Raw genomic sequence first — 26,531 nt, forward strand, 5'->3', positions numbered from 1 at the left:
TTCCAGAACCTATATAGTGGTCTACAACCATCCTTAGCCCAATTCCAGAAGATCCAACCCCTTCTGACCTTTACAGGCACCTAGCACAAAGATGGCACACATGCATACATTCAGGCAAAGATGTAAAATGAATAGACCTAATCTTTGAAAATTGACAACAAAAGATGTATAGTCTGGGAGCTGGTGAGTTGACTCAGCAGGTAAAGGCACTTGTTGCCAAACCTGACAACTGAAATGTGATACCCAAGACCTATCGTTGTGGAAGGAGAAAACCAACTCTCATAAGTTGTCCTCTGACTTCCACATAGGTGTACACACACAAGTAATTTTTCAACAAAAAGACATCACAACTAAACATGAAAGCAAGACTGTGTCAGCACACAGGGAGAATACAGCTATCTGCAAATCAAACTGAAAGGAAGGCCAAAACACCAATCCTTCTGGTTCCAGCCTCCAAAACCATGAAGAAAAAAAAGGGGTGGGGGGGGCGCTATTATTTTAAGTAGTTACTCTGTGATATTTTGCTACTATCACTAAGGAACTGGTGGAGGCAAAAACTACAAAGTACTTTGTTAGATACTTCCCTGGGGATTTGAGAACTAAGTTGAGAAGCATACACACCAAAATGATGAGTAACTCTCACTGAAGGGAAAATGGTCACTATAGCAACTACAAACCACCAATCAGAACACATAAGATAGGGTGTGAGTGTGTGAGAAAGGGGGTGAGGGGAGAGGGAAGGAGGGAACACGGAATTCTCCTGATAAGTCAGCGCATCAAACATATAAATAATTCCTCCCCCATTCTCAATTAAAGAAACTCAGGCTTAGAGAAATTAAGTGGCCATGGTCAAACAGTTTGGAAGTAGAAACACTGATCAAAGTTTCCCCTCCCCCAACTCCTCTCAGATCCTTCGCACCTCCCAACCCACCAGGCTCCACTAGAATCTAAAGATTTCTAAGAAAGAAGGGAAGCACAAAAGGAAAAGGAAAAACAAAGCACTTTGATTCTGAGATATGGAAAAGTTCTGGATTTATCATCACTTACATAAATTAATGCACTAGATTCCTGAACAATAAGGGGATTTTAAGTGAAGCATTATGGCTCACTCCTGTAATATCAGTCAGTATTAGAAAGGTAAGACAGAAAGATTACTCTGAATTCAAAGCCAGTCTGAGCTACATAGTGAGTTTCAGGCTAGACTAGTGAAGCCTTGTCTCACAACAACACTAAAGGGTGGAAAGAGGAAAAGGAGACTTAAATGAAATGTCTGAAAGAGGGCCTACAGCACACAGAGAATACTAGATACATTTTACTAACAGTGAACTTTCCAGACCCTCAGCTTCTTATTTAACCAGTTCCTCAGTGGACTAGTCCATACACAAAGAGTAATAACTATTACTCAATTCTGCTTCATGTCTCTAGTACAGAGAGAGAGAGAGAGAGAGAGAGAGAGAGAAGGAATGGGGGAAAGCAAACAAACAAACATGCTAATGTCCTCTCTCCCAGCCACACCTGCCTGGCTTTCACGTGGGTTCTGGAGATCTGAACTCTAGTTGTCACACTTGCCCATCAAGCATCTTAACTACTGAGGCATCTCTGCAAACCGAAACTGTAAGTTTATAAGACAAATTACAATATAAGGCTAAAGAAAATAAAATTTTAAAGTGCCTTTCATCTAGTCAATGCCAAAAATTTCATTGAAAATAAAAACAATCTTCCTGAGTTCAGGCCCCAACATTCAGAGGCATTTATCTTTATATTCTCTCCTCACCTGGAAAAACATCCTTCTGGGCAAATTGATAAGAAAAGAATACATTACATATAATGCACATTAAACAGATTTTCCTTTCAAATCTACATACAACCAACCTTTTCAATAAAAATCATTTCATAGAACTGAAGAAATGGCTCAATAGTCAAGAGCAGCTGTTACCCTTCTAGAGGACCTAAGTTCAATTCCCAGCACTAGAAGAGTAGGGCAGTTTAACTACAACACCTTCTGGCTTCCACGGGCACCAGCATAAATGTGACATAAGAACACATACCTACAACAAACAAATAGATCTGGGGGTGGGGGTTAGTCCATACAAAATGGCATTCATTTATTTATTTATTTTAGGTCTTGAGATATTGTAGCTCTAGGAATTTTATGGTATAAACCTAAATTAATTTCCGTCTTAGAAAAATGTGGTTTTACCTGGGCAGTGGTGGGGAAAGCCTTTAATTCCAGCACTTAGGAGACAGAGGCAGCCAGTCTGGTCTACAGAGTAAGTTCCAGGACAGCCAGGGCTACACAAAGAAACCCTGCGGAAGGGAGGGAGGGACAGACAGAGGGAAATACGTTTTTAAGTGCACAACTAAGAATTTAGAAGTAGTCTACCAAATATAACAAAGTAAATACTATCTATGTAGAACAGAGCCCAGAATAGGAAGCATCAGAGTATTTCCTCAACTGAAGGCATGACCTATCGCAAAAATTATTACTAATGGCCTAAATCTTTTGACTAAGAAACAAAGACAACTTCTTTATAAACATTCCTTTCACAAAATTTCAGTTATCTCCTCTTGGCCCTTCACCTGGTTAGTAATTATTAGTAATTCACACCTGGTCAAAGGTGAAAATGATGAGCTAGGGACCACTTCATTACTTTCCCCCTTAAATGTGTTAAAGGCATTGTGCTCAGTGTTCCACATACACGACTATTAAATGTTCTGGCTTGATAAACTTGCCCAAAATGCTCCTTTCTGCTGACTTTTATGTGAATCATAAAATGAATCTGGACAAATCATTAGAGTTCTGCAATGAAGTGAGCTGGGTCATAGCAGCTGAGTAGCAGCGGTCCTAAGGTTTTTTTTTTTAAAAAAAAAAAAAAGTCTGATGAGAAAGCCCACACCTAAACCTTTAAAAAAAAAAAAAAAGATTTACTTATTATGTATACAACATTCTGCCTTGATGTATGCCCACACGCCAGAGGAGGGCGCCAGATCTCAGTACAGATGGTTGTGAGCCACCATGTGGTTGCTGGGAATTGAACTCAGGACCTCTGGAAGAGCAACCAGTAAGTACTCTTAACCTCTGAGCCATCTCTCCACCTCCTACACCCAAACCTTAAAAACTGCACCACCCCTCTATATCGAAGAAAGAGCAGTAAGTATAACATAGAAGCAATAAAACAAAGATCCTTGTTACCAAATAACTTAGTTATCAGCCTTATGAATATAGGGGGAAAAGTGGGGAGGGAAGAAAGGTTAATAGTAAATAACTACAGTGAGATGAACCAGAAGAAATTAAAAAGAAAATTGGATTATCTTTAGCACCAGAAAACAATAACATGAGGCAGGTAGAAGGGGTACAGAGACACATGTTCTGTAGCCCCTATAAGATGCATAGTGAGCGCTCATAGTGACTAGAAGCAGGGTGTGATTGCGCAAGCCTTCATCCCAGTACTCTGAAGGTAGGATAAGCAAATATCTGAGTTTGAGGCCAGCCTCATCTACAGAGTACTTTCCAGAACAGCCAGGGATACAAAGAGAGACCCTGTCTCAAAAAAAAAAAAGAAAAAAATTCAAATTATGCATTGGATTCTACAGTTCCCTGCCCATACTTCTTTTATTTCAAATCTTAAAAACTCATCTCAGTTTAAAAACCAACTCACGAACCAAAATTAGTGTGCATCTGTAACACCTACACTCAAACAGCTGAGGCAGGAAAAATCAACAGTACTAGGCTAGCCTAGGCTGAACAGAGAGTCCCTATCTCAATATATATATATATATATATATATATGTGTGTGTGTGTGTGTGTGTGTATGTTTGTGTGTATATATTTATATATAATATTTTTTTTAAATTTATTTATTATGTATACAATATTCTGTCTGTCTGTATGCCTGAAGGCCAGAAGAGGGCACCAGACCTCTTTACAGATGGTTGTGAGCCACCATGTGGTTGCTGGGAATTGAACTCAGGACCTTTGGAAGAGCAGGCAATGCTCTTAACCACTGAGCCATCTCTCCAGCCCTTAAGATATTTTTTGAGACAGGGACTCTGTTCAGCCTAGGCTGGCCTAGGACTGATACACACACACACACACACACACAATCTAAGTACTTAACAACCAAGATTATTTACAAGTCACTAAAAGATGGCCAACCCAACAAAAAACATATGTACTGCTGGTTACCCAATCACAGCTCCTCCTCCCTCATACTTTGCTCCTTGTTATAGAGCCCACTTCCCATTATGAAGCTGAATGTACACATTATTGCTTTATCTACCACATGGAAAAATGTCTGGTCATAGACAAAATGAGCAGAAAGAAAAATTTATGAAGGCTTTCAGAAATGGTTTATATTCCAAACGAAAGAGGTGTGTGGGCAATTATCATCTTTACTGACTATGGTTGTTAATAAAAATCCTCTTCTCACACCCTCTATCAATCTCTCCATAAATCCTTTCAGCTGTACCTGAAAGCATGAAGAATCACTTCAACATTCACTCCTGATCGATCCTCTCTTGCTCTAAACCCTCTCTCCTGGCTGCTACGTTTCTCTTAATAGTAAGGCCTGCTTCTCCCTTTATCCTCTCATTCTCTTCTCAACAAAGCATCTTGCATGAGCCTTATTTTTATTTTCCCTCTTTTGGGGTACTGGGCGTTGAACCCATGGTCCCACCTATACTAGGTAAGCACTCTACATTATTGTAGGTGTCCCGGTCCTGCAATAAGCCTTTTAGGTCAATTCTCTGCTCAAAAGCACCCACAAACATCTCTTCTCACTTAAGTGTAAAACAACAGAAGATCTCACAATACAAGGCTCTGCATGACTTGACTCCCACCACTTTGCTTACTTGCCCTTTATTACTCCACTCAGCCATGGTGCCTCTTTTCAGTTCACTTCTATGAACAACTCAAGCACAAGAGCATTTTCTCACCACTGTTCCCTGTGCTAATCCTCACTTACCTACCTTTTCACTTCCAACTCTCACACTGCCTTTAAGACTCAAAGTCATCTTACTGAGACCTCTCCAATCAGCTTGTTACTAACCCAATACAGCCCTTCTCATCCTGTCTACTACTTTATTTTCCCATAATACTTAATATTTCAGACATAATAAAATGTTTACCCATGTTGATCTGTCTTCTCCCTCATTCTCACTAGAATGTAAGTTCCATGAGCTTTTTTGTCCTCTATTTCCCATACTTAACATTATTTTTTGTCCTCTATTTCCCATACTTAACATTATTTTTTCATATACTACAGGTGCCAAAAAAATTAACCATCAATAAGGTGAAAATAAAAGGAATGAGAAAGGGAAATATATCTAAATTCTTGACAATTTAACATGCTACTGAATTAGACCTGTGAGGTAAATTTCTGCTTGTTGAAGCCATTTTTTAACTAAGGTTTCTGACATTTGAGCACACAGGACCTAGGTAGGAATTTGCATTAAAATAACATAAAAATAAACACAAGTTAAAAAGAATTAACTAATGGGGTTGAATAACTCAGTATAGAGTACTTGTCTAGCTTCATAAAGTCCTAAGTTTAATTTTTAGCCCACTACCCAGAAAAGACTATGTTGGGAAACATAGCCCATTTGGTAGCATGCTGTCTGGCACGCATCAAGCCCAGGATTCTGCTCCTACCTGCTGAAAAACTGGGCATGATGGTACCTGCTTATAATCACAGCACTCGGAAAGTGGAGGCAAAGACATGTTGACTAAGGAGATGGCTCAGTGGGTAGGGAAAGTGCTTGCCTTGCAATCATGAGGACCTGAGCTGAATTCTCAGAACTCACATTTTAAAAGAGGACATGGGGCTAGAGAAATAACTGAATGGTTAAGGTCCTGAGTTCAGTTCTCGGCACCCACATTAGGTGGTTCACAACTGTCAGTAATTCCAGTTCCAGCAGATCTGAAGTTCTTCTGGCCTCCATGGGCGCATGAATACATGCAAATACAAACACAAACACACTATGGTGCTTACTAGTTAATACCAGCACTGGGGGGGGGGGGGGAGGATCCCATCTCTGCCCTACCCAGGAGTTCAGACATGTACATGCATGGTTTCTATAGGAAAGTCAGAGATCTGAACGCAAATCCTCAGGCACTCACCAACTGAGCTATCTCTTCGGCCACTTATGTTACTATTATTTAGAAAAGAAACAGGGCCTTTCTCTGTTGCATCAGTGGTCTGGAACCCATAATCCTACTATCTCAGCATCTTTCAGTGCTAACAACTGTGCACTAACCACCATACATGGTTAAGTTTTTAATTTTACACATGAAATACATAACTTACAGAGAGTATAATGTTCTATTACCCATATTAATTGTCAACGGCAGAAAAACAAAAGTTTACTCTGACAAGTGATCACTCCACCTAACCTCTGGACATCATCTTTACATTCATTTATTTGCCCACAACAACCCAGTAAGTGCTACTGTGATCCCATTTAAGGCTGAGAAAAACTAAGTTTTATGATCAGCTCCTTATCAAATGGCTACTATGCAGCAAGACTAGGGTGTGAATCTGACTACCAATACAATATACCACATGCAGCCCACAAACATATCATTCTGTCAAAACTGAAATATTATCTAACACACTGCTTATTCCACTTATGACTTTTTTCTTAAAAATACATTTGTTTATTTGGGATAAGTGTACACGTACATGTCACAGCGCAAAGGTGGCGGTCAGAAGAAAATGTACAAAGCCAGTTCTCTCCTACCATCTGGGTGGCAGAGGTCAACTCAGCTTGTCAGGACTGACAGGAAGAACCCACCTCAGCTTCCTGAGTCTTTGAACTGCAGGTGTGCATTCCTACATCTGACTCATCTACCAGTATTGGGGTAGAGGGGTAAGTACTAGAGATTAAAGCAGGTCCTGTACACATAAGGCAAGCACTCTACCGTTGATCTACATCCATCTAACAAGTTTTGACTGTCATTTCATTTTTTCTTTCAAGGTTTTTCTTTCAAAACTGCTGTTTGAATATCTTTCGTTCTGTGTCATAGCTCAAAACCCTAACCCAAAATGGCATAAATGTTAGGGCCTGGTTAGATGGCTCAGTAGGTATGTGCACTAACTGTGCAAATATGGGGGTGCGAATTCAAATCCCCAGAACCCAGGCAAAAAAGTGGGCATCTCTTCTTTCCTCAGCCATTGTGCATCATAAGCCTGACTCAGCTTGTCATCATGTCTTTTCATAAGACTTTCAGAATCAAGTGATTCCTGGCCATGACATAAAAGCAAAATCGCCCTATTCCCCAGTGGATTTGAGATAAAACTGGTAATATCAGGTATAACTCCAAGAAAAGATACTGGAGGAAAACAAAGTTGGGCCTATTAAGAATTCACACATAATGGCAGGACTATGGGTTTATACTGAATCATGATCATCTATCCTACCAGATAGAACTGAACGTTTTAAAGCTCTTTAAATTGGAGAGTCTGATTTGCTATTATCAGTTCCACATGGGTTAATTGGTTTTTTTCAGTAATGAAATGTGGAACCTTGAAAAAAAAAAAGTGGGTATGTTCCCACACAACTGTAACCCTAAGAAAGGGGAAAGAAAACATAGGTGGATCCTGGGAGCTCCCTGACCATCCAGCCTAGCTGAAGTGGCAAGCTTCAGTTAGACAGCCTATCTAAAGATCTAAAGGGAATAAGGCAGAGTGTGACAGAAGACAGGTATGCATACCCAGCATGCTCATGTGCATGTAACACTAACTAACACACATAAAGAAAAAGCAATCTTGCAAAGTACCCATTTATTGGTAAGAAAGCTTTACATAGAAGTTTATTTTCTAAAATATCCCATGTGTACAAAAGTATTCAAGGCTACTCACTATAAGGCAATAATAAACTTAATAATCAATTAATGATTATCAGTAGAAGAATGGATTAATTAAGATGCCTCTAATCAAGTGTAAACTTGTTTCTCTACTGGGATCTCATAAACACTATTGTCCACAGATGTGGAAACTACAAATTAAGAAGGCAACTTTCTTTTCCTCATCCAGCCTCTAAATCCATTAGCAGTTCTTATCATTGGAGCCTTCCAAGTACACAGGATCACTTCTTTCTTGACCATGACCCTAAGTCCACACTTAATCAACTAAGATTATTTCAAGAGCCCTACCTATCCGCAAGGTTAAAATCCTCCAAGAGTTTTTCATGAGTTAATGACAAAAATCCCAACCCCTACGTCTAGAGATATGGCTCAAAAGCTAAAAGCATTTGCTGCTCTTCCAGAGGATGCAAGCTCTGTTCCCAGCACACATATCAGACAGCTAACAACACCTATAACTTCAACTCTAAGAGCTCTGACACCCTCTTCTGGCCTCTGCAGGCACCAGCACAAATGTGCTAGACACTCAGAGACATATAAATAAAAATACAAATAAATCTTTTAGAGAGAAAAAAAGAAAATCCCAACTTCTCATTTATGCAGTCACACGATCAATCAATTCTTCATGCATGTAGTCACTGTAATGAACACCTCTTCATCATTCATGCAACACTACATGATCAGCTCCTCACCATGCATGCAATCACTCCATGAACAGCTTCTCATTATACATGCAGTCTCTGTATGATCAGGACCCTGTGACCTCCCAAATGACCTCTTAAAAGTGTTTTTATTTTAAGAAGTGAGTGTCCCCTGAATATGACATGGCCATTCTGTTTTATAACCCTCACGATGAACTATGTTCTTACTAAAATTTCTCCCAACTGTGCTGGGGAGATGGCTCAGAGATTAGGAGCACTTTACTGCTATTGCAGAAGAACCAGGTTCAATTTCCAGCACCCACATGGAAGTTCACAACTATCTGTAACTCCATTTCCAAGGGACCCAATATCCTGTTCTAATCTCAGAGGGTACCTGGCAGCAGGTGATTATAGTGGTATATTATTTGTGTTTTAATAAACAATGTTTGCCTGAAGATCGGAGTGCAAAATAGCCATACTAGTCAGCCATACAGGCCAGGCAGTGGTAGCAAACACCTTTAATCCCAGCCACTCTAGTTAGCCACAGAGACCAGACAGTGGTGGTACATGCCTTAATCCCAGCACTAGAGAGGAATTTAAAATGGGAAGAGACAGGTCTCACGCTCAATCTCAGTCTGAGGATTCATGGAGGCAGGATCAGCCATTTCAGTCTGAAATAGAGGTAAGAACCAGTGATTGGCTGCTTTACTTCTCTGATCTTTCAGCCTGAACTCTAATATCTGTCTCTGGGTTCAAACATTAATCGTGCTACAGGTGGTACACTTGCATACATGCAAGCAAAACATTCATACACTTAGTCCAGCCTCAGACCCAAACCACGAGAGTGAGTCTGCCCCTGACACTGCTTGGAGTGCCAGGACCCAAAGGCCCAGAGATCTAGGAAAGAACCAAACATGACTAGAGGAAAAAAAGAAAAAGTCAACATAATGATGCCTAATGATAATCTGCTAAACTACACCAACTGCCATCAGAGTCTCCATCCAGTAACTGATGGAAACAGATATAAGGACCCACAGCCAAGCATTGGGCCAAGCTCAGGGAATCCAGTTCAAGATAAGATTCTTCAAGCCAGGGAAGGCAAGGACATCACAAGGGGACATAGGAGCTCACAGAGCCTGGACCAACAGTCAGAAAGCCTGTGTGGGACTGACCTAGGCCCTCTACATATGTGTGATAGTTGTGTAACTTGGTCTTCTTGTGGGAGCAGGGGCTGTCCCTAACATTTTGACTGGCTTTTGTGAACCTACTCCTCATAATGGGTTGCCTTTCCCAACCTTTATACAACAGGAGGAGCTTAGTCCTACAGCAACTTGATATGCCTGCCCCTTTCTGAACAGAAACAGAGGAGCGGGGAGTGGGGCAAAGGAGGAGAATGGGAGGAGAAGATGGAGGGGAAAATGGTCTAAATGTAAGATAAATTAATAAACTTAATAAATTAATTTAATTATTATTAATTAAATTAAGGGAAAACATTCATGTACATAAACTAATCTTTAATCCCAGGCAGAGGCAGGCGGATCTAGTTCCAAGGGCCGGGCGGTGGTGGCACATGCCTTTAATCCCAGCACTCCGGAGGCAGATCGAGGTCAGCCTGGTCTACAGAGCTAGTTCCAGGACAGGCTCCAAAGCTACAGAGAAACTCTGTCTCGAAAAACCAAAAAAAAAAAAAAAAAAAAATAGTTCCGGGACAGCTAAGGCTATCACACAGAGAAACCCTGTCTCAAAAAAAAACAAAAACAAAAAAACTAAAATAAATTAAAATAAAACTTCTCACAGGTACCTCATCAGGAAAGGCTATATTAATGTCACCATACAGCAGAGTTTTTTGACAACCTGACACATCACAAATGCTGTCAATACATTACCGTGTATATTTATGCTTATAGCACTTACCAGTATCTGAAATTAAACTTGTGTCTCTCATCAGTGATTTTTTTTTTTTTTCCATAAAGACTGGTGCTAGAAGCTTGCTAACCAGCCAGTCTAGCTGAAATCATTGAGCTTCAGGTTCTGGTAAGAAGTCCTTGTCTCAAAAAATAAGGTGGAGAGGGGTTGGGAGAAGATCAGTGAGTAAAGCACTTGCCATGCAAGTATGAGGATCTGAGTTCAAAACCCTAGAATCCCTGACAAAGGCAAGAACAATAGTGCACCTAGCAGAAGGGAGACAGGAGACTTCCCAGAAGTTCATGGGTCAGATAACCGGGTTTATTCATCAGTGAACAGAAGAGCCTGTCTCAAACAAGGTAGAAGGTTGTCTTCTAACCTTCATATGTGGGTCTGCCCATGCACATATATATACATGGACCACACAACTGAGATAACTATTAAATATCTTAGAGCAAGTTAACAGCCTAAATATGAATCTCATTATGTACACAATGAAATTAACCCTAAAAACTCTCTTTAGGAGAGGGAATCTAAGGCCTCACACCTGCTAGGCAAGCACTGCCCCCTGAGCCATATTTCTCTCTAGTCTCCTATATTGTCTTAATTGTTTTATTTTAAAAGAGAATATACATAGGACATGAGAGGTAGCTCAGAGGTTAAGAGCACTTCCTACATGAGTTTGAAACCAGTATGATCTACATAGCAAGTTCAAGGATGAGCCAAATATTTAGTCCTTGCGAGAGAGAGAGAGAGAGAGAGAGAGAGAGAGAGAGAAGGAAAGAGGGAGAGATTGAGAGATTTTTAGTACCTATTGTGTTGGCTTTACAAAAATAGAATAAGAAAAAAAAGCAAGGAAACAAATCTTGGGCCTAGGGATAATTAATTCACTTGGTGGGCTGCTTGCCTAGCATGAGGTTAAGTCCTAAGTTTGATCTGCAGAAACACATACCACATACAGCATAATGGGGAGCCTATAGTCTCAGCATTTGGAAGGCAGATGAAAACTGGTTGCCATAACTTGTCTGGCTTTATGGTGACAACTCCCCGCCAAAAAGAAATAGTGAATATGATGGGGCATGCACAATCCTTACGTATTTGATGGTATAATTCAAAGTAGTTTTATAAATATTATAGACTATGCTACATTTATCATTACTAATTATATTCTAAATAAGAGTATAGTTTTTTTATTTTTATTTTACATGTTTGGGTGTTTTGACTTTACGTATGTTTGCACACCATGTATATACATTGCCTGTGTAGCCACAAGAAGAAATCACATGCTCTGGGACCGGAATTAGAGACCATTGTGAACTTCCATGTGAGTGTTAGGAATCAAACCCTGTCCTCTGGAAGAACAGCAAGTGTTCTTGACTGCTGAGGCATCTCTCCAGTCCCAGAAGTATATAGATATCATTAAAATTGAGGCTGAACTTAGTGATGAATGCCTATAATCCCATCAGCACTCAAAAAGTTGGTGCATTAATAATATAAAGGAATCTTGGGGTCAGCCTTGGCTAAACAGTGAGTTCAAGGCCAGCATCGGACACGATACACACGTCATCTACCCAGCTGTGTGTATTATTTTTTTCTTGTACTACTGTTGCTAATGCTGCTGTGGGATTTAACCAAGACCCTACCGTGTTATCTCCTGGAAAGTGTTCTGAAAGTATTCTTCTCAAGTGGTATTAGATTGACAGGGTACATGATCTGTCTTAATTATTTCATTTTTATCTTATTTTACTTGCATTAGTGTTATGCCTACATGTATGCTTGTGTGGGGGTGTCAGATCTTGGAATTATAGACAGTTGTGTGCTGTCATGTGGGTGCTGGAAATGGAAGCTCAACCAGTCTTAATTTTTAAATTTCCAGCTCACAATTGTCTCTATCTCCAGTTCCAATGACCTGGCACCCTCACTCTGACATTCATGCAGGCAAAACACCAATACATACAAAAGTAACTTTTTTGGGGGGCGGGGAGGTTACAAGTAGTTTTTGGAACCTGTCCTGGAACTAGCTCTTGTAAACCAGGCTGGCCTTGAACTCACAGAGATCCACCAGCCTCTGCCTCCCAAGTGCTGGGATTAATGGTGTGCAGCACCACCGCCCTGCTCAAAAATAACTTTTTAAATAAATAACCATAATGTTTAATAAATAAATAGACACTAAAGACTCTTTTTAATCCCAGCATTCAGGAGACAGAGAAACAGGCAGATCTCTTAAGTTCAAGGCCAGCAAGTTCCAGGTCTATCTACAAAGAGAGACCCTGTCTCAAAAAAAAAAAAAATTAGTAGTAATAATAAATTAAATAAATAAATAGAATAAAATAAAATTTAAAATAAACTCCCTGCAAAGCTCTTTCTACAAGTTCTCCCACGGCTATGGGAATCTTTGTACACGTGAGAGTGTGTGTGTGTGTGTGTGTGTGTGTGTGTACAATCGGGGTGGGAGGGAGAAAATGAATAAATAAATAAGTAAAATTTAAAATAAAAAGACTCCCTGCAAAGATCTTTCTACAAGCTCTCCTATGGCTATGAGAATCTGTGTACACGTACAAGTGTGTACGTGTGTGCGTGTGTGTGTGTGTGTGTGTGTGTGTACAATCGGGGTGGGAGGGAGGGAGAAAATGAGAAGAAAGAGGAGGAGATAGGTCGATGGAAGCTCCATTAAAGAAAGTAGATCCGACACACAGCAGGCACCTAAAAAAAGTGGACTGGATTTCTCGGAAGCCCCAGATCTGGATGCTACTACTACAAAGCCAGCAGAGACTGCCTGCTTGGTTAACTCTTTAGTAACCATGTACAAGCACCTCTCCCTCTGTTTAATTCTAAACAACTCAACAAGTGCAGATTATTGTTTTGTAATACTTAACCTAAAGAAGTCTTTTGAAAGCCCGGGACATAAAACAAAGGGAAATAAACACACTTTTGAATCATTTCACATCACCAAGTTAAAACCTTACTTAGGTTAACCCTTTCAGCAAATCCTTTTAATATACTATTTATAAAGTGAGAAAGTCAAAATGATCTCTGATTTGTACCATTAATGCCCCACTAGGACTTTACTCTGCTAAAGCAGACGCTTCCATTTAACAATGAAAGCTTTTCACTTTAAAAAAAAAAAAAAAGTCTTAAGATGCTACAACCCGCTTTTCTTCTTCCTCATATTTTATAAATGAAGGGTTTAGGAAAAAACACACTTTTTCCAAGCTTCAAAACAAGCACCTACAATTACAACAATTACCCTTCTGCTTAATTAATAAACAAGCAGTTTTCCCAACTTTTTATCCTTAATGAAGCTGATCAGATTTTTTTTTTCCCCCCTTTGGCTCCTGGTGCTGAAAAAAACACCACTGCCACCAAGAAAAAAAGGGAAGGAAAAAGAAACCTGTCTGCTTTTGTTGCTCTAATAACTAATAAACAGGCTTAAATGATGGCTTAATCATGGTCTCAAGGTACAAAAGAATGCTTATTTTAAAATAAAGAATTTTTTAAAAGATTTTCACAACATGGGGGTAAGTGAAGAGCAGATGAACTAACTAGTAGAGGGCAGGCTGTAACTTCCCATACACACCAGTTAAATAATTGCTTTTGTGTCTGTTTGTTTATTCCATGACAATAAACCATCCACCACTCAGAACCCAGATTCCTATAGACTATCACTTTCTACAAAATAGTCTCTTCTAACATCTCACAAAACTTCGGAATAATAAAACTCACAGAGTTACGATTTAAGACAAAACCAAGACAGACTGCTATGCAACTACAAACTGCACTGAAGATGACCCTAGGAAAAACCCAGACTTTCTTTGAACCATATGAAAACCACTGCAAAAGCAAATCAATTTTTATTGTGAAAAGAATTAATTATCATCCCAAAAAAACATCTACAATGAAGTGTGAAATAATCTTAAATGTGTTCAGAAGACAATGCAAAACTTGATACTCCTTGTTTGTATGTAATATTATCATTCTCAAATATAAAAAAAATTCTACACATCTGAATCAGAAGATTTTTGTCCTAGTTAAATTAAATTTACACTAGTTATTTAGAAAATGATTTACCAAAACGGTTTTAATAAAAATAAGAACTGGTGGCCAAGTATGGTTGCACACACATTTAATCCTAGAGCTTCAAAGGAGAGGAAAAGTCCATCTCTGGGTTCAAGACCAGCCTAGTTCTACAAAGTTATGATACAGTCACATAGTAAGATTCCATCCCCCTTAAAAAATAAAATAAAGTAAATATAAACATTTACTCTGGAGAGATGGCATAGTGGTTAAGATTCCTGCTCTTCCAGAGGACCAGAGTTCAGTTCCCAGAACCCACAATGAGAGGCTCAACCACCTGTAACTCTAATTCCAGGGTATCTAATACCCTCTTGTGGCTTCCATAGGCATCCCAACATGTGTATAGCATATTCATATTCTCTCCCTCTCCCTTTCTCCCTTCCTCTCCCTCCCCCTCCCTCTCTCCCTCCTCCTCCCTCCCAACCTCTTTCTCTCTTTTTCTGTATGTGTGTGTATACACATATATATGTATATATATATATCTTTAATATTTAAAGATTTGTTTATTTGTGTGTATTAGGGAGACTTGCAGAGGTCAGAGGACAGTTCGTTGGAATTGGTTCTTCCCTACATCCACTTGGGTTTCAGGGATCAAATTTAAGTCCTCAGGCTTGGCAACAGGTATCTTTACTTGCTGAACTTCCTTACTGGCCACATTTTAATTTTATGTTCTTAATGAAAAATGGCTAAATGATTAGAAAGTTACACATAAACATGTTGTTTATTTATTGCTTCTGTCACTCATGTCCTGTTTTTCTGTAACTCTCATCTTTTCTTTCATTTCTATTTCCAGCTGCTAACCAAATACAGCTTCAAACTATTTGTTTTTTTTATTTATCTTCATAAAGATGTCTGTAATTTTTCTGTAGGTGAAGTTTAGAATTTTAGGGGTGTTTGTTAGAGGAGGAAGAGAAGGGAACCATGGGATGAGATGAGAAATGGGAAGTTAGTGAAAGTCAAGATTCTGTTATATAAAGTATGCCCTCCTTCAACATCTTAATTTATTCCATAGAGAAGGGCATGAAAGCAAAGTGATTGTGTGAGGGAGTCCATTAATAGAAGTGTTTTTTTGCCAATATATTATGTTTAAATTTTATTTATGGTACATGGGTATTTGTATGGAGGTCAAGACAACTTAAAAGAGTTGGTTCCCTCACTTTCTTTCCATGTGAAACCCAGGAACAGGCTTAGTTTATCAGACTTTGACAGCAGGCCCCTTTATCAGATGTATCACTTCTTGGGCTCCCATGTATGTTACTCTTATTAAAACCTGTTTTTTTTTTTTTAAGGCTCAAGACTTAATTTAAGTATGTGGTGGGGTATGTGTGTGTATTTGAGGGAGAGCCTAAAATTGCCAAGCAAGGCAGCTAATGATTATAAGACAGGCAGACCTGAGTTTCAGGCCTGTCAGTGTTATATTGTGAGGGCCTGTCTTTAAAAAGTTTAAAATAACTACAAGAAAAATTATTTCTCAATAAAGTACAAATTTGCATTCATAAAACAATATAGGCAAATTGCCACTATTGTTGGTTTCCACCAGAACTAGATAGTAAGACACTATTGCTATAGATACCACATGCTCTAGTTGGAGGACATTTAATAATAATAATAATAATAAGCTAGAACTAAGATGAAAGCTTCTACTCTGCTTGATAAAAGCTACGGAAGCACTGTCACCGAGTCTTAACTCAGCTGTGGCACCTGCATGCTATACTACTATGCAGACAGTTAACATGTACCCACTGATGTGAGTAACCAAATGTTTTCTCATTGGATTTGAGGCCTGTTCTACATCTAATAGTGTAAACCAAAGCCCATGATGGAGGATATTATAGGCCCTAATTGGAGAAGTCACTAATTCGTTTTGCTAAATGCACATGTTGTTTCCATCAAAATGCTCTCTAAACATTTGTGGATTTGTTTGTTTGTTTGTGAGGCAAGGTTTCTCTATGTAGCTTTGGCTGTTCTAGAACTAGCTCTGTAGCCCAGGCTGGCCTCGAACTCACAGAGATCCTCCTGCCTCTGCCTCTTGAGTGCTGGGATTAGAGGTGTGTGCCACCATTGCCTGGCTAAACATTTATGTTTACACCCACAAATTAATGCTGCTGTCAGCTTTGTCAGCTCTTTTTGCAGTTACAGTGGTTAACTGTGGAGACTCATAACTGATCAAGGTGCAGAGGATAAATGACTACTGAATAGTCATAAAGGTAACAGCTGTATCATTCCCCAACTGCCAAACAAACTCAAGGAATATCAGGAAGAGAGGAGCAAAACAGCCAGTAGAGTGGTAGAGTACTGTGGAGCATTGTCTTGTCCAATGATCAATAGACAGTTAATAGTTGCTGGGGATAGGATAAAGACTTCCTTTAGTGGCATAGCTCTATATTTCACACTCATACAAGCAACTCTAATTAATGAAGCTCATTGAGCCATTAAAAAAAAAGACATGAAAATGAAGAGGGACTACTTAGGAAGAGGATGGTGAACAGTAGGATGAGAAAAAGGGGATAGTGGGTATATATGCTCAAAATGTTAGATAGATATATGAATACGTCATGATGAAATTGGACATGGTGGTACATAGCTTTAACCCCAGCACTAGAGGCAGAGGCAAGTGAATCTGTGAGTTTGAGTCCAGCCTGGTCTACAAAGTGAGTTCCAGGTCAGTCAGGGCTACTCGGAAAAACCCTGCTGCCCAATAAATAATAAGACTAAACCCACCATGAATGTCAGGAAAAATCACTTTCCTCTGCCCCCCACCTCCCACTGTCCACCCCCACCACCACCCCCAAAAAAAATTTTTTTTTTTTATTTTGAGGCAGGTTCTCATTTCTCAAACTAGAACTTGAACTTGTGTGGTGCAGGCTAGTCACAAACTTATGGTCCTCCTGCTTCCACTTATGCTCTTCCAGACGACCTGGGTCCAATTTCCCTCAAGACAGCTCACAACTAACTTTAACTCCAGTCCCAGGGAATCCAACAGCATCTTCTGGCCTCAGATGACACCAGGAAAGCACGTGGCACGCATACATTCACCTAAGAAAGTAAATCACCTATACACATAAAAATAAAAATGCTGTAAGTGATAGGTGTGGCAGCACACACTTTAATCCCAGCACTCTGAAGGCAAGAGGCAGGCAGATCTCTGTGAGTTCAGGGCCAGCAGGGTCTATAAAGTGAATTCCAGGCCAGCCAGGGTTACACAGTGATATTCTTTTTTTTTTTTTAATTTGTTTGTTTTTTGGAGACAGGGTTTCTCTGTACCTTTGGAGCCTGTCCTGGAACTCACTTTGTAGGCCAGGCTGGCCTTGAACTCTCAGAGATCCTCCTGCCTCTGCTTTCCAAGTACTGGAATTAAAGGCATGTACCACCACTGTCTGGTGAGACTTTATCTTAAAAAAAATAAAAATAAAAATTAAAAAAAAATCAGGCGCTTTTGGCACAGGCCTTTAATCCCAGTTCTTGGGAGGCAAAGGCAGGCAGATCTATGTGAGTTCAAGACCAGCCTGGTCTACAGAGTGAGTTCCAGAACAGTCAAGACAAACCATGTCTCGAAAAACCAAAGCAAAAAACCAAAACGCACAAACAAGTAAATAAATGAGAAAATTATATCACAACATAATCCTAAATTAGGCTCACCTTCCTAATTTCTCACCAGTTATCCCCAGAGACCTTGAAGGGGGTAGCCTATGTTTGATAGCATCCTCTAAATTTCAAGGTTAGGGAAAAAGAACTATCCTGATCTGGATTAGGATCAGTAAATATTAGGATTGGGAAATACAATGAGATCACATAGGCAATAAGAAACTCTAATAATAAGGAAAGCCTAAACAATTCTCTTAAAACTGTCAATAAATTCTTTGCTTTGATTATTTCCCAACAATAGTAAAGGGTCAACAGTAAAATCACAAGACATTTGGTAGCACACAGGCCACTGACAATGTCAGAAGTCTCAACAGCTCCTGCTTATCCAGAAAGAAAGAAAATGAGATAAGGAGCTCAACAGAAAGAATGGGAAGGTAGGATGGCTCAGCAGGTAAAGAAAGGCCTGCCATCAAGCCTATGTTCAATCCCTTCACTCTCCAGGACCAATATGATGGAAAAGAACCAACTCCTACAGATGTCCTCTTACCACACAGATGTTGTGCATACGGGGGCAAACAGGCATGCACACAAACAAGTAAATAAATGCCCACAAAAAAAAATTATTTTATTTTATTTTTTTTTGAAACAGGATTTCTCTGTATAACAGACCTTGCTGTACTGGAACTCACTTTGTAGACCAGACTGGCCTCGAACTTACAGAGATTTGCCTGCCTCTGTTTCCCAAGTGCTGTTATTAAAGGTGTATGCCACCATACCTGGGGGAAAAAAATTCATTAAAAAAAAAAAAAAAAGAGCCAACCATGTGGTTCAAGCCTTTAATCCCAACCAAGCACACTGGATGTAGGCCCAGATCTCTGTAAATTAAAGGACAGCCAGGGCCATGTAGAGACTCTGTCTTGAGAGACAGAGACAGAAGAAAAGAGGGAGGGGAACTAACTGTAGGAGTAAAAAGGGCTATTAGAGAGGCTAATAAATGGACAACATAGAAAAGATATAAGCAAAATAAGAGTAAGGTAGTCAAGATAAAAAAGAGAAAATTCCTAATATAAACTACCTTGTGGAATCTACACTTCACCAACCTTTTTAAAAGGCACCCACAAAACATAAACCAAAGCATACCCAAAATCTTTCTAACTCCTTACAATAGTGTTGAAAATGCAGTCACCATGTAGAAGTAAACGGTATAATCATCTTCTTCAGCTGGGTCCTGGTCTACCTGAGAGTGCCTGTTCCAGGTTTCAATACACTGGAGCACACAGCTTTTGGAAGTACATTCCTTTAAGTTACATTTTTTTAGGATTTTATTTATTATCATTGTGTATGTGTGTGATGTGTGCCTGTGTGCCACAACTTATGTGTAAAGGTCAAAGGACAACTTTCCTTCCACCTTTATGTGGATTCCAGAAATCAAACTTAGGTTGCCAGGCTTACATCACTAGCCCAAATGACTTTACTCAAAAGGATTGAGTCATCTCAATCCTTTTGTTATTTTTAAGTATCATTACTATTTATTATTTGTAGGGAGAAGGGTGGGTGGTACGCATATGATGTGTGAATTCACATGCCATAAGCATGTGTGGTCAGGGTCTCACTATGTAGTACTGCCTGTCCTGGAACTTTCTATGTAGACCAAACTGACCTCATACTCAGAGATCCACATACCTTTGCCTCCTGAATGTTGGAATTAAAGGTGTGTGCCATTATGCCTCGCTAAGTATACTCTTAATTACATTTAAGGTACTGATGTTTGTGAAATTTTACTTAATAAATTCAAGAAAAAGCCGGGCGGTGGTGGTGCACGCCTTTAATCCCAGCACTCGGGAGGCAGAGGCAGGCGGATCTCTGTGAGTTCGAGGCCAGCCTGGTCTACAAGAGCTAGTTCCAGGACAGGAACCAAAAGGCTCCGGAGAAAGCCTGTCTCAAAAATAAAAAAATAAAAAATAAATAAATAAATAAAAATTCAAGAAAAATTTGTATGCGCCTTATCTCTATTCACTTTCAATATACTTTCTTTTTTGGTTTTTCGAAACAGGGTTTCTCTGTAGCTTTGGAGCCTGTCCTGGAACTAGCTCTTGTAGGCGAGGCTGGCCTTGAACTCAGATTTGCCTGCCTCTGCCTCCCAACTGCTGGGATTTAAGGCTTGTACCACCACCGCCCAGCTGTTTTGTTTTTCTTGTGAGCTAGCACAATCGTAAAACACGCTATTGATATCCATCACCCACAGTCTTTTGAAATAAGACAATACCCATAAAAGAATGTCTTCCTTTGAAGTTGAGTGTTTTCCTAGGGGGAAAAGAAGTAGTAACACTGTTTCCCCACAGTGTTCTCTAGAACTCAGTTTTGAGGAAAAACAACCTCTACCACCTGTATATCCAAGATGGGTCTCATTCAGAACACTGATTTTTAGAGGAAATTGACTTACTCCAAGGGCTATGAGGCCTTCAATGTTTTTGGAAATGCTTGGAGGAGAAGGAGTCACTGATACCTTTCCCTTAAACTGTAGAAAACATATATGCCTAGATTTACTTATACATTCTTCCTTGGGAAGAGATGATATATCAAAGAGACCTGTAACTCCAAAAGCATTAGGAGCCACATTTAACTGAACATGAACTATGGTGATAAGACTCAAATCAAGCAATTTTCTACTCTAAGCATGCTGCTTTACTCTGACCTATTAAATACTAATAAACGGATGAATTGCTTACTATACATCAGACATTGTTCTAGTACTTACAATTCCAACCCTATGACAGGTGCTACTATTACTCTATTTAGCAGACAAAACAACTGAAGCACAAAAGTCATTTGGCCAAGATCAACAAAGAATATCTGTCTGAATAGCGTAAAACTTCTCAAAGCAAAATGTGGCCATTTGCTTATATATACACTTGCTGCCTTTATTAACTAATGTTCTTTCTACTTAATGCTCACCTGAATTAGAAAACTCAAGTGACTTTAGAGTCAAGGACTTATCTTCACAGGCACAGTGGCTCAAATCTGTAATCCTAGCACAAACTAAATTTCATACCAATCTGAGTATAGCAAGATCCCTAAAAGTTTCTAAATAAATTTTTTAAAAAGTTCATCTCTGGGGGGCTGGAGAGATGGCTCAGCGGTTAAGAGCATTGTGTGCTCTTCCAAAGGTCCTGAGTTCAATTCCCAGCAACCACATGGTGACTCACAACCATCTGTAATGAGGTCTGGTGCCCTCTTCTGGCCTTCAGGCATACACGCAGAAAGAATATTGTATACATAATAAATAAATAAATAAATATTTAAAAAAAAAAGTTCATCTCTGCTAGTCTGGCAACTACTCATACATAAAACTAAAATAATTTTGTTTTTGTTGCTGTTGTCATTTTTAAAGTGCTGGGGATTAAACACAGGGCCTTCCACATGTTATGCAAACACTCTAGCACTGAGCTAAATCCAGCCCATTACATTTTAAACAAAAAAGAATTTCATCTTCGGATTTCTCGGGCCTCCAGACCTACTGCCCAATACTAAGACTAACCCCACCAGGAATGTCAAGCAAGTATTCTATCACTAAGCTGTTGCCTCTGCCCTCTTTAAAAAATATATCAAAAAAAAAAAAAAAACTTTCTATCTTTCTATTTTGAGGCAGGTTCTTACTAAGTTTCCCAAGCTGGCCTTGAACTCTTTGTAACACAGGCTCATCAAGAACTCGTGGTCATCTTGCTTCCATCTCTCAAGTTCCTGAGAGTTGAGACCTACATCAGTCTTCAGAAATAGGACAATAACCATTTAAAAATGCCCTCTCAAGTGAGCCTGGTGGTGATGGCACATGCCTTTAATCCCAGAGCCAGTGGCAGATTTGAGTTTAAGGCCAGTCTGGTTACAGAAAAGGAGTTCCAGGACAGCCACAGGACTATAAAGAGAAACCCTGTCTCAAAACAAACAGAAAAGAATATCTTAGATTGGCTTGGGATTTTTAAAGTTAAACATCTAAATGGGTGGTGGTAGCACACACCTTTAACCCCATCACTCGGGAGGCAGAAGCAGTCTCTGTAAATTCAAGGCCAGGCTGGTCTACAAATAAAGTTCCTGGACAGCCAGAGCTACACAGACAAAACATGTCTGGAAAAAAACAAAAATCAATAAATTAAGTTAAACATCTAATATGTATGTTGATGTCATGATCCTGTATGAAGAAAATTCTGAAGAATCTGCAGAACAGCAGTAAGTGGGTTTAGTAAATAAAAGAAATAAGATCCATAAAACAACCATAATTTTTATATACTAGCAACAGTTATAAATTTTAAAAAGAATAAGAAACTAGACATGGGGGCAAAGACTTTTAACCCCAGTGTTCCAGAGGTAGAGGATAGTGAATCTCTTGAGTTGGAGACCAGCCTGAGAACAGGTTACTTATTACCATAGTAACTTTCAAGACAGCCAGAGCTATGAAGAAAGCCTGTTTCAATGAATGAATGAATGAATGAATGAAAAAAAGAGAGAGAGACAAAAAGCATTCAGAGGAATGGAGAAATGGCTCAGTGGTTAAGAGCACTGGCTGATAATCCAGAGGACCAGGGTATGATCTCCAGCATTTACATGGCAGCTCCAAATTGTCTATAATTACAGTTCTAAGAGACACCCTCTTCTGGCCTCCACTAGTATCAGGCAGATACATAGTGCCTAGACATGCAGGCAGGAAAAAATACTTGTGCATATGAAATAAAATCATTTTAAAATAGTACAGACTTACGCCAACAAAATTTACAAGAAATTTAAAATTATTTACACTGTGCTGGGGATATAAAGCCTAGCAATCCTGAGGCCATAGTTTAAGTCCCCAGCACCATCTCTTTAAGAACAACAACAAAAAAAAAAAAATGTAAGAACCACATACAATGAGGATCAACCGAGTGGTGCACCCCTTTAATCCCAGCAGAGGAAGGCGGCAGAACCCTATCTTTCAAGTCCAGCCAGGGTTTCATAGTGACCAAAAACAAAAAACAAATGAAAACTCTTTTGTTTGTTTGTTTTTCAAGACAGGGTTTCTCCGTGTAGTTCTCCACACCCTGGAACTCCTGCTGTGTGAACCAGGCTGGCCTTGAACTCTAGGCACGTGTTACCACTGCCCCAGGCGTAAACTATTTCTAACAGAGATCAGAATTGGGGGAGAATGGATATTATTTTCTTCCAATGGTATAGCAGCTGATAAACTGGCCATAATCGAAAATAAATGTCCTACCCACACTTAAGCCAGCAATTCTGATTACTTTTTGTGACAGAAAGACATGAAGTAGGAAGAGGATTTGTTAAGAAGGTGAACAGAAAAGGGGAATGAGGGTGAAACTAACTACAACTCATTTATATACATGTATGAAGCTGTTAACAGGAAAAAAGAAAGTACAAAAGTTACTTTGCATGACAGGCTTCTTTTTCTGTGCTAGAATCAAACCAAACCCCTCATACCTGCTAAGCAAAGATCCCTCATTTGATATTAATCACTGAGCAAAAGAATCATTAGTTATGGCTTTACTATCCCTGCCAAGGTTATTTTCCTAACAGACATGTTTCTCCTGTTTAACATTCTCAAAGGCTCTCTATTGTCCATAGTAAACCATACACACCAATTTGCTCTTTCTCCTCCTTCTATGTAAGGCAAGAGTTTATTTAAAAACCAAGGCTGACCCAGGTGGTGGTGCACGCCTTTAATCACTTGGGAGGCAGAAGCAGGTAGATCTCTATGAGTTTGAGGCCAGCCTGGTCTAGTGAGTTCCAGGACAGCCAAGGCTACACAGAAAGACCCTCTCTCAAAATAAGAAAAAGAAAAGGAAGGAATTAAGAGGGCTAGAGTCATAATGGCTCAGCACTTAAAAGCAATAGCTGCTTTCTCCAAGAGTCCTGTGAGTCACCTGGGAACAACCTAGATGCCCTCAACTGAAGAATGGATAAAGAAAATGTGGTACATTCACACAAGAAAATACTACACAGCAGTAAAAAAATGACATATTGAAATTTGTAGGCAAATGAATGGATCTAGAAAAAAAAAACATATTGAGTGAGGTAACCCAGACCCAGAAAGACAAATATAATATGTACTCACTCATAAGTGGCTTTTAGACATAAAGCAAAGAAAAACCAACCTACCGTCCACAACCCCAGAGAACCTAGACAACAAAGAGGGCCCTAAGAAAGACATACATGGATCTAAATAGGAAAAAGAAAAAGACAAGATCTCCTGAGTAAACTGGAAGCATGGGGTCAGAGGGGAGGAGAGAGGGGGAGAGGGAAGAAAGGGGAGCAGAGAAAAATGTAAAGAAAAAATTAAAACTCCACAAAATAAAGAGTCATGTGAGTCATTCTGCATTAGTTGGCATTGAGCTTCCACAGTATGAGGAAAGAGAATTCCAGCAGTTGGGAGGCAGAGGCAGGCAAATCTGCTATCCTCAATCCTCCTCCCACCTTTTCCTCCAGAGTGCTGGGATTACAGACCAGTGACATCACATTTGGGGAAAAAAAATTTAAGTCACATATAATTTCACTGAAATACACAGCAATTATAATATTTAACACTTTCCTTCCACATTGGTTTGAAGGAGAGACATGAATCTCAATAATAAAGAATTAAACACAGGTTTACAAGATGGTTCAGCAGAAGGAGGCACTTGCTGCCAAGCCTGGTGACCTGAGTTTTGTACTTAGGACCCACATGTTGTCCTCTGACCTACCACACATGCTGTAGCACACATACATCCAGACACATGCACAATAAGTAAAATTGCCATGCAGTGATGTTGAACGCCTTTAATTCCAGCAATCAGGAGAGAGAAGTGAATCTCTGAGTTCTAGGCCAGGCTGATCTATAGAATGATTTCCAGGACAGCCAGGGCTGCACAGAAAAAAAAAATTATGTAATGATTTATTGTAAATAATATGATTATTTATAATATAATAAATAAAATATATTATTATTATATATTTAATACAATAAATAAATAAATATAAAAAATTTTTTTACTACACTCCTGGCCTCTCTTAAGCTATCCTGGCCATATCACCACTATAACTAAGTTCAAATCACATGGATATACAAGTTGAAACATGGGGTACTTTTAAAATAGCCAATTTTTTTCTAATTTATTTTCTATGTATCAGTATTTTATTGTCATGTGTGTATGTATGGCACATGCATGTCTGGTACTCATAAAGGTCAGAGAAGGACCCTAGATACCATGGAGTTGGAGTTATGGATGGTTGTAAGCCACCATGTCAGAGACAGGAATCAAACTTGGGTTCTCTGCAATAACTAGTGCTCTTAAATACTGAGCCATGTCTACCTACATCTATACACAAACAAGCACAAACAGGCGCACACACATTTTTTGTAACAGTGTTTCACTGAATAACAGGCTGGCCTCAAACTCAGAGATCCTCCTGCCTCTACCTCCTGCCAGACCACAACATCCAGTCCAAACAGTGTTTTTTAAATAGCATTTTAAAGGGTAATATTGGTCTGTGGTCTCCTCCATTCTGCTTCATGGGACACAGATGTAATGACTGGAGCTCCAGTAGCCATCACAGAATCTTAAAGCAGATGCCATACCCTAGAAACACAAAGGAGACAGGTCTCCACTGAGTGACTCTGCAGTGCAAAAGCACCATACCAACTTATCTCCTATCCTGAAGAATTTGATGGGAAAGAGAAATAAATACACATCCAGTTCAAGTCCATATTATTCTAAAGTTTCTATTCTAAAAGAGGGGTGAAGTAGAGAGATAGATGGGAGTGATGGCACACATCTTTAATCTTTGCACTCTGGTGGCAGGGACAGGTGAATTCTGTAAGATCAAGGCCATCCTTGCCTACATAATGTCCTGTTAAAACAAAGGCAGGGATTGAAGGGGGAACCTAGTTCTGACACATCCTGTTTTTGGCAATACAAGCTAGGTCTCCCAACAAAATACAAATATTTCACTATGTATCAGGTGTGCATAAATCAAAAACAAAATTCTAACTTGGAGGGGTCATGCATAATTTTTTATCTAATAGGTATTATCTAATTATAGACCATCTATAGTCATAACTACATTTGAAGGGAGAGAGCTTGAGACAGACTTTCCTATATCCAAGGCTAGCTTCCCTCACAATCAAGGATAACCTTGAACTTGTGATTCTCCTGCCTTCACCTCCCCCAAGGTTGAGATTACAGGCATTGCAGATCAAACACAGGGTTTCATGCATGTTAGACAAGCACTCAATTAACCAACCTACATCACAGTCCTAATAACAGCATTATTTAAATATTCATTTCTACTTTAAAATATCTTAGAGAAAGAAGGGCCAAATGTAGCAAGAAGCCTCATTTAACTATCTCAGTAAAAGAAGCTAGAAAACAGTAGTTTTCTATCATTTTTATCACTCTGTTCTTAAGAGTCCCTTAATTCATAAAATCATCTCCTTTCATTAT

At 39.3% G+C, this 26,531-nt stretch overlaps 1 protein-coding gene and 1 pseudogene across 1 annotated transcript in view; one reads left to right on the top strand and one right to left on the bottom strand.

Moving 5' to 3' along the window:
• The window catches only part of Kmt2c (lysine methyltransferase 2C), a 224,335-nt gene that overhangs the window by 185,525 nt on the left and 12,279 nt on the right, over nucleotides 1–26,531 (bottom strand). The gene's annotated exons all lie outside the window — the stretch shown is intronic.
• LOC121440056 lies at nucleotides 7,206–7,373 on the top strand (annotated as a pseudogene).

Source organism: Microtus oregoni, unplaced genomic scaffold (genome assembly GCF_018167655.1).
Source record: "Microtus oregoni isolate MIOR12 unplaced genomic scaffold, Mior012 000064F_ref0000363, whole genome shotgun sequence".
Lineage (NCBI taxonomy): Eukaryota > Metazoa > Chordata > Mammalia > Rodentia > Cricetidae > Microtus > Microtus oregoni.